Source organism: Myiozetetes cayanensis, unplaced genomic scaffold (genome assembly GCF_022539395.1).
Source record: "Myiozetetes cayanensis isolate MyiCay16 unplaced genomic scaffold, myiCay2020 scf1, whole genome shotgun sequence".
Lineage (NCBI taxonomy): Eukaryota > Metazoa > Chordata > Aves > Passeriformes > Tyrannidae > Myiozetetes > Myiozetetes cayanensis.
Genome location: NW_026086604.1, coordinates 28,865,177 through 28,877,318, shown reverse-complemented (window position 1 = coordinate 28,877,318; position 12,142 = coordinate 28,865,177).

The window sequence follows — 12,142 nt, the reverse complement described above, 5'->3', positions numbered from 1 at the left end:
CCATCTTTCCTGGCTGACCATGGTATACTTTAATTATTTATGTGAAATCCTGGCTTTAGCTTATATCAGTTAGAATCTGGCCATCTAGCTTGATGTAAAGCAGATTGACACTCAGATGGTCTCTTGAATTTGATCACTGGAGTATATTAATCTGCTATTTAGTAGAACATTATTTAGATTCTCTTTTCATTTATTATCTTTCTCTTACTTCTTTTAATTAAAAGATATCAGGATAATTAAAAGATATCATCAGGATATTTTTGAAAAATCTACATAGATTTGTAGCTCATTTCTCACGAAAGGTAAAATTTCACTGTAATTTCTAAAACAACTCAGTGTGTTCTAGCAATAAGTTTTTGTATTTTAAGCAAATGGAAACCACTCCAAGATTTTTAATACCAAGGTTTCTTTTTGTAAGAAAAATTCCTGCAAAATAAAAGGAATGAAGAACATAAATGTTATTTAAATAGAAACATTCTAGGTTCCAGGTATTCATTTTTCCTTAAAAAAAAATTAGGAGGCACAGTGAATATCTATGAAACAGTAAAGAAAGATTTTGAAAGCATGGACCAATTGCTTCTGTGGAGCTCACTAGTTAAATATCTTCATTTTTATTAGCTGAGGTCAGTAAACTGGACTAGAAGGGGAAAAATCTAGAGTTAGATACATGACAGCAGCAGGTTAAATGCAATGAACAGGAAGATCAAATCAAGCTGAGCAAGTTAAATAGCAACTGGAGCATGAGCAGGAGATTCATATATAACAGGTACTATATACTTCATTTGGACATTAAAAATACTATTTTAATATTTTTACTATCTTTTTTTCTTTTGTCAAGGAATAATGATAAACACTCTTAAATAATAAAGATTTAGTCTGAAATAAGAAAGTTACCAAAATTTCTATAGTCGAACAGTTTTTCAGAATTTGACAAAAACATGTCTGCTCTCATTTATTTTGGTCTTTGAATGTATGACATACATTCACCTAGGAAAAAGCTACGGCATTACAAGGGCATTTACTGATAGGACGAAGGCTTTAAAATTAAATAGGGTGTGTTCAGATTAGATATTAGGAAGAAAATCTCTACTGTGAGTGTGGGGAATACTGGAACAGGTTGCCTGCTGAAGGTCAGTTACTCATGGCTAACTGTAATTCTCATTGACCCTATTCCAAATCTCTCATCTTCCTTAGATGGGGCATTTTTGTCAGTGTATGTACTTATAATAATAATAATGGCCAGTCTTCACGAGTGAAGATCCGGGGAAGGTCTTTCCACCTTCCAGCCTGCGCATTGGATTTTTTAGGTGAGACACAGTGTGCGCGGAATGTACTTATATGTCATATGCAAAGACGTTGATTGGCCTTTAAAAAGGTCCTCCTTGTTTATAGGCTTTCTGATTAAAGGAAATTCTGCAACTACTTATGAAAGCACAAGTTTCTTGAAGACAATACACAACATTTTTAAAGGTAGCCGCTCTACGGAGAGGAAATAGCATTCAGTGTGTGTGCACACAATATTGACAAATCATCCTGACATGCCTGTTACAGTATAATAGTGCCAGACACACATTTCTTAAAAAAATATCTCTTTCATGTAATTGCCACATTGATGCATTCTGCATCCTGAGCTTTACCAACTTTTTCAATGTTATTGAAAATATCTGTTCCCCAGCTCTATGCCAATCTACCATGGCTGGACATCACTGCTAGCTGGGGTAAGCACTCTCTGTTTACTGAGACTCTCTTTGTTAGTGCTCAAAAGACATCTTTCAAAGGCAGATAGATCTTGTATTTTTCTGCTACTGTGAATTTACACTTAGCAGAACAGACACTCAGAAAATAGTACTAACTTTTGTAGCTTACTATCGCTAATGATATTCTTCAGTTCTAGTGTTTGTATGCAACACTTCTGGACAATCACATAGAGTGGAACTTACACAACACTTGAAAAAGGATGAATGTCTTCTTATTCTTAAATTGAAGTCCTCATAGACATTGTCAGTGCAGCTTATATTGCACCTTTATTGATCTTGCCTTGAAAGCTTTGATTTGCAGGGGTGCTGAGGCAGAAGATGGTGGGGGTTTTTAATTAACTGACATGGGAGTGCAATTGTGCACAGCTATCGTAGAGTAAGGGTCGGATTTTTGCTGAGAAAAATGTTCTAAATGAACTGTTGTTCTAACAGAGCACCTACCTCCACTTGGTAGTAAACTGTTAATAGTCAATAAGATTTTCACCTGCCCCTCCAAACTAGCTTATTAACACCACTGGAGTTTATTGTTTTATGCTGCTCCCTTCCCTTGCAGTTCTGCTAATAAGACTCCTATCAATGTGATTACTTTCCTGTATATTGAGTCATATGAGAAAAATGTTAGAAGGCTAAACCTGGATATTATGTATTTAAAAAGATTGTTTGGGGTTCTTGAAAAAAAAAGCTAAAGGATGGATTATTATTGGACAAAGGCTTCTACCTGCCATACAACTACCTTCTAACAAAAATATCATGGTATCATGAATGTAATTAAAGGACAAGACAAACAATTATGCAACCCATAAGAAGATTAGGAATCAAGAAAAATTCTAGTGAAATGTTCAATTAGGCTTGAAACCATCTATGTTAAAATAAATTAACACACAAATTAATACATAATTCTCAGAAAAAAACAATTCTAAGAACAGGAGAAGTTTAGATGAAATCATTATTTATTTTGCAGCTAGATGCATGTTTTTGGATAAAATCCTGAGCATATATTTTGAAATTTAATCGACAGAATTTAAAATGTATTTTATTCATAAATAATATACACTGAAACATTCACAAGTCTTTCTCTTGATTCTCTAAAAGGACACACTGTTCAGTCATCCCACAAATACTTCATAGAATCATAGAATCATAGAATAGATTGGGTTGGAAAAGACCTCCAAGATCATCAAGTCCAACCCCTGATCCAACTCTAATTACTATATCATGGCACTAAGGGCCATGTCCAATCTCTTTTTAAAAACTTCCAGGGATGGTGAATCCACCACCTCTCTGGGCAGGCCGTTCCAATGCCTGATCACCCTCTCTGTAAAGAATTTCTTCCTAACATCTAACCTAAACTTCCCCTGGCAGAGCTTGAGCCCATGTCCCCTTGTCCTGTTGTTGGTTGCCTGGGAGAAGAGACCAACCCCCACCTGGCTATAACTTCCCTTCAGGTAGTTGAAGAGATTGATGAGGTCACCTCTAAGCCTTCTCTTCTCTAGACTAAACAATCCCAGCTCCCTCAGCCTCTCCTCATAGGACTTGTGCTCAAGTCCCTTCACCAGCCTGGTTGCTCTTCTCTGGACCCGCTCCAGCACCTCAATATCCTTCCTGAACTGAGGGGCCCAGAACTGAACACAATACTCAAGGTGCGGCCTCACCAACGCAGAGTACAGGGGAAGGATCACTTCCCTGCTCCTGCTGGCCACACTGTTCTTGATGCAGGCCAGGATGCCATTGGCCTTCTTGGCCACCTGGGCACACTGCTGGCTCATGTTCAGCTTCCTGTCAATCAGCACCCCCAGGTCCCTTTCCACCTGGCTGCTCTCCAGCCACTCTGTGCCCTTCATTTTAGGAAAACATATTAGTAAGAAATACTGTGTAGTTTGGTCATAAGACACTTGAATGGTATGTGTCTTTAGTGTGATTTGCTTGCCACACATCACGCATGAGTTTTCTGTGCAAAGTAGGCAGAAAGTCACAGAAAAGGTATACAAGTGAAAGAGTTAGAAACCTGTTAGTAGGCTACAAACATATAACTCTGTATGAGTACTGACTACATCACTTGAATTCTCTTAGTTAATGTGATATAAATAATGAAAACTTCTAAATTGAATTAAACCTCAGTCATGCTGTTGAACCCTCATTTCATAAGAAGTTGTTTGTTTGAAGGTAATTGGCTTCCTTGCAGTATACTTGTTTTTGGGAACTGAGGAAGCCTAGTACAGACATAGGTATAAGGTCTTGTGCAGGTATTGCATTAGAGTATGGACTGGATTTACATTTGAACCAGAACCTGAACATTTGAACCTGCAGAAGGTCTCTCACATTTCCACTGTAAGAAACTATTGCAAATTTTTCAAAATGAGAGAATTTTCCACAAGGAAATTCATTATGACTCTGACTGTTGGTAACTGGCTTTGTGAACATTAGCCAGTTTCCTAGGTCGAAACTCTGACCTAGGTGTCAATTAACTTCCCTTATCCTTCCCTTATGTGAAGAATTAAGTGCCTCAAAATGGGGTTTACCTGTAGCAGTGTAAATGAGAGATGAAGCTCTCTAAGCTGATAAGTAGGGAATGTCAGGAAAATTAATATATAACCCATCCTCTTGGAATTTCAGCAGTCATACTTTTATTTTAAAGTAGGGTAGAGGGTAGGAGAAGGCGGCCTTCCACTGTTAAATATTAGGGACCAAACTTTTTCAGAAGTGTGAGACATTGGGATTCAGTGGTCTCCTGAAATTTTTGAAGTCACATGTTCTATGACAGTGTCCTATGTACTTCTCTTTTTTTGAGGGGATTGTGGAGAAGGCAGAGCAGCATAAGCTGTACAGTCATTGAAGGTAAGCTGCACCACTCTGCAATATGAAGTCAGGGTTCAGTAAAGGAGCATAACTGTTGCCCAGAGATTAAAACTATATAATGTTGCAGAAAGCAAATAAATGTACTTTCCAAAAATTTACCTTTTCTATTTTGTATTTAACTAAATTACAGTGTTTCATAATTAGATGTTGAGGAGGCAACTTGAAATAATCTCACTCCTGACATTTCAGGGTAATTAATCAAAAAGAAACAGGTCTTCTGATTGTTGTGACCTTTACTCATGAGTACTCCGTGGTTTATAATCTTTGTTATATGAGATGCAAATGGCACCAGGAAACAGATTTTTCAGATATCACTGAAATTTAATTCCTATTTTAAGCCTCCTAAGCTGTTTAGCACTATTCTGTTGTACTTCTGGGCTCTTTGCATATTTGCTAGAGAGTGAATTAAGCAATTCACACCTTTGGAAGAAAAAAAGAAAATTGACTACTCTTGATTTTCCTTTTTTAAATTTCCCTTAATCAAAACAAAATTTGCATGAACTTGTCACCTTTCTTTTCCATAACATTTCTGTGATCTTTTTTCTGAAGAATCAGAAACATGGGAAGTATCAGAATCAGAAATTAGTGTTTATGTCTAGAAAGACATAGAGAATGTCTTCCAAGGACCTTGGAAACTCTTCAGGAAGAAGAGCTGTTGAGAGGGTATTCATTAGGTGCCCCAACTGGAAGCTTTATTCTTCTGTATCAGATTTTTTTTACTTAATTTTAGCAACTCATAAATGAAACATCAGCAAAAGTCCTAACCAGTTGTCAATGAATATACAGGTACTTACAGATTAAATATCTGTATACTTGAATACACTTGAAGATAGCACTAAAACATTTTTCTAAATTCTCAGCCTTCTACTTCTTCTGCTGGTACCTGCTGCTACTTGGCGGGTAGTTATCAAAAGGTTCTGGTAGACCTATTCTCCTTTTAGATTGGGCTCTGTTTCTTTTCAAGGGAGCTGATCACTGTATGACTTTCAGTTTTAATTCAGGTTTCATGAATCTTCGCCTTTTTTTACCGTTGCAGTCACAGTAGCCCTTGAACCAACCGTAATGGTGTTCAAAGGTGGTTTGATTGATTTTTTAACTCTACATCAATCTCTATAATTTTTATAAGCCAAAGACTAGACTACAAGATTTTCAGAATATTTCAAAACTATTTGGTTGTTCAGTATTACTCACAGATCTAAAAATGCTAGTGTTTCTCACCAAGTTGACAAAATAAATATGCGAGATGTTATTATTTAAAATTAATTGCATTTTTCAAAACATTTATACAGCTATATTTGTGTCGACATAGAAATATACTTATGTATTGTAACACTTAAATGGTACTAGGAAAACACTGTTTTAAATGTAGAGCTATAACTTTACTCAAGTTGTAGACCCATCCCCAGAAATGTGACTGCATTTCAGCTCAATTGTGAAAACTGTCTTTGCCAATTAAAATGTTTAACTTCAGCAGAGATTGTTGAAGGCAATGCATACTACTTCCAGAGCAAGCAAGGATCATACTTGTGACAAGTTGTGTATCAGTTGAGAGTGGTAGCCTGTTAGGCTATGGTAACTCAGTTGTGTTTAAGTATAAGCCCCTTCATACATTATATGGTACACATCTTCTCTGATGCTTTTACAGTTGTCCATCTATTCCTATACCTCTCCTTTCCATAGATATAACCTTAGATTTTTTCTTTTACTACATGTACTTTCATCTGGCTGATAAATAATTTTAGAAGCCACAAAACTGACATTATTCTGCATTCCGTAACACCAGCTCAGAGGCATAGTGTAATATTCCATTTTTTTCAGTGCTCTCTAATCACTAAAATGTTAAAAAATCAATTTAAAATTTATAAACATAATTTTCTGGCCTTTATTGTCTCTGTGTTTCATGTTTGGTATTCTATGGTTTCATACTTTGAAAAAAGTTTTTCCTCTCCCGAGGCCTAGAATAGAAAAGTTTTAGCTCTACACTAATAAAGGTTTTCCTGTGTCAAAAAGTGTTCTTTACTTTCAAGTCTAGTATTTCATGGCTGTATAGGGTAAGAAATTGGAATTCACTGCTATCTAGGGCAGTCCTCTGAGGACACTTTCTATGAAGAATGGAAAACTTTGCATCCAACATGTAAGAGCGCTATATAAAACTCTCATATGGGAAGGACAGACACAGACACAGAATGGTTGATATTGGAAGTGACCTCTGAAGGTCATTTGGTCTAACCTGTCAGCTCAAGTAAGCTTACCTAGAGCCAGTTGCCCAGGACCATGTCCAGACATCTTTTATGTATCTCCTAGGAAAACTCCACTACATTCCTGGGCAACATGTGCCAGTGCTTGGTCACCCTTAGAGTGAAAGAGTCTCCTGAGGTTCAGAGAGAGCCTCTTGTGTTTCAGTGTATGCCCGTTGCCTCTGGTCCTGTCAGTGGGAACCATTGAAAAGAGCCTGGTTCTGTCTTCTTTACACCCTCCTTTTAGTTTTGTTTGTGTGAACAGCACAAACCACATTTAACACAGTAATTATTTATTAGGTATTTATTATAATAATTTTAGGAACCAAAATTACTTCCTTCCCTGCCATTTTCTATCTATTCACTTTATTCACCAGAGATGTAGGCTGACTGATACTGTAAATAGTAAGCGAGAATTTTGTCATGAAGCTTTACTGTGTGTAACAAATTCACACTCCTAAAAATCAGTAATGACATATTTATTATTTTAGAATGTATCTTGGTTAGAGATAAAAAGCATGGAAATTAACGGTAAGAGACAGGAGACTGCAAATAGTTGAAGAATAAAGCTAAATATGCAGAAAGAAAAATTAGGATTTTGAAGATATTATTAACTTAGATGGGGAAAAAACCTAAACTCTGTTATTCTTTTGTTAATTGAGTAGGAAGATCCATCATGATGCAGATGGCTGCAAATATTAAAATATATTTGATTTTTGTCTGAAAAGAAGCTTGATAGGGCTGTGGTTTTCTGAGTACTGAGGTGACAGTTAAGTCTTAGGCAAACCTGCCTTCATCTCTCTTGCAGAATATTTTTCCTTGAGTTTCTTCCATGTGCTGTCCAGACACTGCTGTTTCTTCAACCACAGGATGAACCAGATCAAGGAGATCAATTGGAGCTATCAGAGGTGGAAAAAAAAGCAGTGGGATTTTTCAACTAGGCCATCTTCCATATACAATCTAAAATTAATTTTGTGTTTTGTGTCAAAATAAAGTTTACTTGATTTAAAATACCCTCTAGATAAGAGCATTTGGTCAGGAATGATCAGACTGACAAAATGTCACCTGGTCAGATAACCACTGAAAAGCTATCAGAAACAGATTCATGGATCATCAGTGTTACTTGTGATATGAGTTGTCCATCCCTTGGCCCAATGTTTTTCATACCTGCACTTAGTATGAAGGAGACATCAGTGAGAGGTAAATAACAAGTAAACAAAAAGATCTATTTCAGAAAAATCTCCCTGCGTTTTGGTGTGGAGGGGAGGAATTATGACCATACATTAAAAGGACTTCCAGCAAGAGAGATGAAGAAAATTCTTTTCAGCCCTTCATAAAGGCCTTTATTTTGACTATATGATCAAACATTGTGGGATGCATCAAATACAGTGAAATGAGACATCAAATGGGATAAATTTGCAAATACAACCTAATGGAACATTTGTTGTGAAGTTGCAAAAGAACTTGGTTTTGTATATTGTCTGGAAGAAGACAAGATTATTGCTTATAAAATATATCAATGAAATAAAAATGCTGAAGTGCTAAATGGCAATTTCAGTGTGCTTTTTTGGTGGTTGATTTTGTGAGTTTTTGTTGAGATCTAAAAAAATATTCTTCTTCCAGAGTGAGAGGTATATTTTATAAAATGATAGTAGAAAGAACTTAGAAACCATACTGGATTTTATATATTTTAGTACATTCTTTCATTAGGATACAGGACAGGCAATATTTTTGATCTATAACTATGGAAATTTTTAATAGAATTACAGAGATGCTACCACTTTTTGTATGGAGACAGAGGATGCTGTTACTTCAATATTGTTTGCTTATTGACTGCCTGATACTTTGAAAAATAGTACTGCAAATGTCCATGGTATCAGAAGAGTAATTGGAAAGATCTGAGGCCCTAGAACCAACTCATAGAGACACACAAGAAAAATCTGATCACATTAATCTTTGTGAAAATATAAGAAGAGTTTATTTTTACAGAATCTCCTGCAACTACAGAAGTAGAAAATGGTGGTCAAGAGAGAAAGGTAGAAAAATTCCTATCAGAAATGAGGCATTTTCTTGTAACAGTGCATTTAACTGATGCTGACCCAGCATATCAGAGGACAGAGTAGATTCTTCATGTGCCTGAATTGTTTATTTTTTAATTAAATGTGTTTCTAAGTATAAAGATCAGCTAGAAGAGAAGCTATAGGGCAGAAGAAATACTTGATGAAATTTGTTGTTCTGTGTAGAACAGGTACAATTGCCATTCTTAACTTAAAAATGTTATTTTGTGATTTTGAGTATGAAGACGCATATTTTATACTTGTTAGGAATAACTGGGCATCTTTTAAATACTCATGAGCAGGGTTTTTTTGAGGCTATTAAAACTAAGTTCCAACTACCTTCAGGGCTAAATGAATACCACATGCTGTCTTAGATCCTAACACGTTTTCACTTCTGGAGAATAAACAATAAATGGGCATTAGCCATAAAATTTATTTTTTTTAACTTTCTGTCACATAGCTCTCTGTGTTCTTAGAACAAAGAGAATTCAGTGCACTAGGTTTCAAAAGAATTCAAAGAAATGACATCTCAAAGAAGTGACCAAATATCTTGGAGCTTTTCTCTCTCTCTCTCAAAAAAAAAAAAAAAAAAAAAAAAGGTACTTGTCGAGGGATGTTTGTGACACAGGGTTTTTTAAGAAATAGCCAAACTGCTACCTGGAAAACAGCTGAAGTAATTATGGGTCCTAAGAAAGTCTGTGGTGTTCTGGTCCCAGGTTTGAAGAGAAGGTCCAAAGAAGTCTTACATAAAAATGATGTTCATCCTTTGTCCAAAAAGTCGATCATTGATTTTATAAACCCAGTTCTAAATATCTGATTACTGAAGATTTATAAAAATACTAACCATTTCTTATCTAAGGAGCCCCACAACTGGGACATGCAAAATCTTATTAACATCCAAAGTAATTGAAGTGTTTGATTAGGAGCAAGGTTAAACATGACAATGAAATACCTGCAACTGTGCTTGTATATGTGCTTATTTAGGGGCTCTATTCTCACTGATATATGTAGTTTTTATATATTTTGCTATTATATGATGTTGATTGGACACGCTTTTAACTATCAAATCACTAAAATTGAACAACATTGACATCCTGATAACAGAATAGTTAAAAAGATTAAAATAAACACAAGTAAGTAACATCAGACATTTGAAAATTATAGACCAGCTGACAGAACTGTCTTTATCACAGACAGATAATAAAAAAACCCTAAGAAACAGGTATTCCCAAAGAATACTACAAACATTATGTCTAAAAATTCAAAAGCTCTAGGAATATCTTCAAAATAAGATAATTTATTCATTTCATTTTTTTAAAACAAGAAATCAGCATTCTAATTTTTAACCATATTTAATTAATGGTTTATCTTATGTATCGTACATAGCAGAATATATCCTGTACTTTTAAAAGCTTTATGAGAAAGAGAATGTCATATTTCAACTTCAGTCTGATTTGGCAGATATCAATTCAATAGTGGACATTTCATGTAAAGTTATATGCACTTGAATCTTTAGAAAAGATGAGTAAATATATTGCATAAACACAGAAATTAACGAGCTCAACCAGAATTTAATAAAATTAATCAAGTAGTTATATAGACTTTTTGGAGTCAGAATAATAGTACTATTATCTAATTGTGTCTTTACAGATAATAAAGATATAACTTCTGCTTTTTAGAATTAGAAATGAGAAATTTCTTTTACATATAAATTTAATAATTTTTTCCAAATACTCTGTTCACTGAAAATAAAATACAATTCACAAGTAGCGACATGTTCAACATTTGTGAAATCTGGAAATGGAGCTATAATTTATGTTTGTTAAATGATAGGTAACTGAATCAGGACATCTGGTATAATGTACAATAATTTCTGATATAAAACATGAGCTTGTGATGTTGAAAAATCAATACAGTGAAAAATCCTCCAGAGCTGAAGAATGTGAACAGATCATATGGGAACAAAAAACTGAAGCTGCTAATATACTTGACCAACAAAAACAACAAAAAAGTCTGGTTTTGAAATTGAAAAACTAGACAAGACTTTGCAGTCACTGCATCTGGATGTAATAGCTTCCTAGCAGAAACACAAAGTAGAACTTACTCAGCTAGAACAGTAGATAACACAGCTTGAAAGAGACCTTACAGATGCCAGGAACTTTATAGTCAAAAAGATCAGGTACGCTTTTGCTATGAGAACGAGCGAAACAGCTATCTCTTTGGAAATCACATTGCAAAATGTAATGTGAAGGATCTGGGCATGTACTGCCTCATGCATGTTTGTTATGAATTCTAGAGAAGAAATAATTTATCACTGATTTTTTAAGTACATATTTCTCTGGTGTTTGTCTCTAAATTCAAGATATATTAGAGTTTGTGATAGCAATACTGACAAAATGCATTCTGATAGAAATAAAATGAGTAGAGTAATATGACTTCTGTTATGTTTGCAAATATTTTTATAAATGCATTTGCCAATTTTAACTGTAAATCCCATTCATACACATTTTCAATGTCAGAAATTTACCTTGTCATACATTTTCTCGGGATAAAATGTACATAGGTCTATGGATTTTATTTACTCTTTTTACCTTTCTCTGTGAATGTTTCCCACACACAAAAAAAGTTCATAAGGTGGAAAGATTTGGGCTTTATTATTAGCATGATATCTGTATCACTGAACTACACAATAAGCAGAAATAATTTCTACTTATTTGGGAACTTTGCCAAATACAGAAGTTCAATTGGCAGTGACAGCATTTAGGATACTCTAATTGTTTCTGTTGTTACTGTTTTATTTTGGCTCTTTATACTGAAAACAATAAAAATCAACAACCCTTTAATTTTCTGAGTGGATCTCAGACAGAGATGTACAAGGCATAAACTGTCTGCAGACAGTTTAAAAATCTACTAATGAGGAAGTAGTGTTGATTGTTTAATTTCTAATCTTTTGTTAAACAAAAAAGAGCAACAGAAGGGAATTAACCACCCAACAGTCTTTTCCTTTTAATTAGAACCTTTTTATTATTTACCAAACAAACAGAAAAAATAGAAACATATTACTGTGGCAGGATATTATACCCTGTCTATTACATTTTGCACACCTGGAAAAATATGTTAATACTACTAATTGTTGTCATGTTAACATCATCGGTTTCAAACTGTCTGAAACAATTTTATATTCTTAATAAAGAATATTTAACATTTGAACCAAAAACAGTACAGCACGAATAAT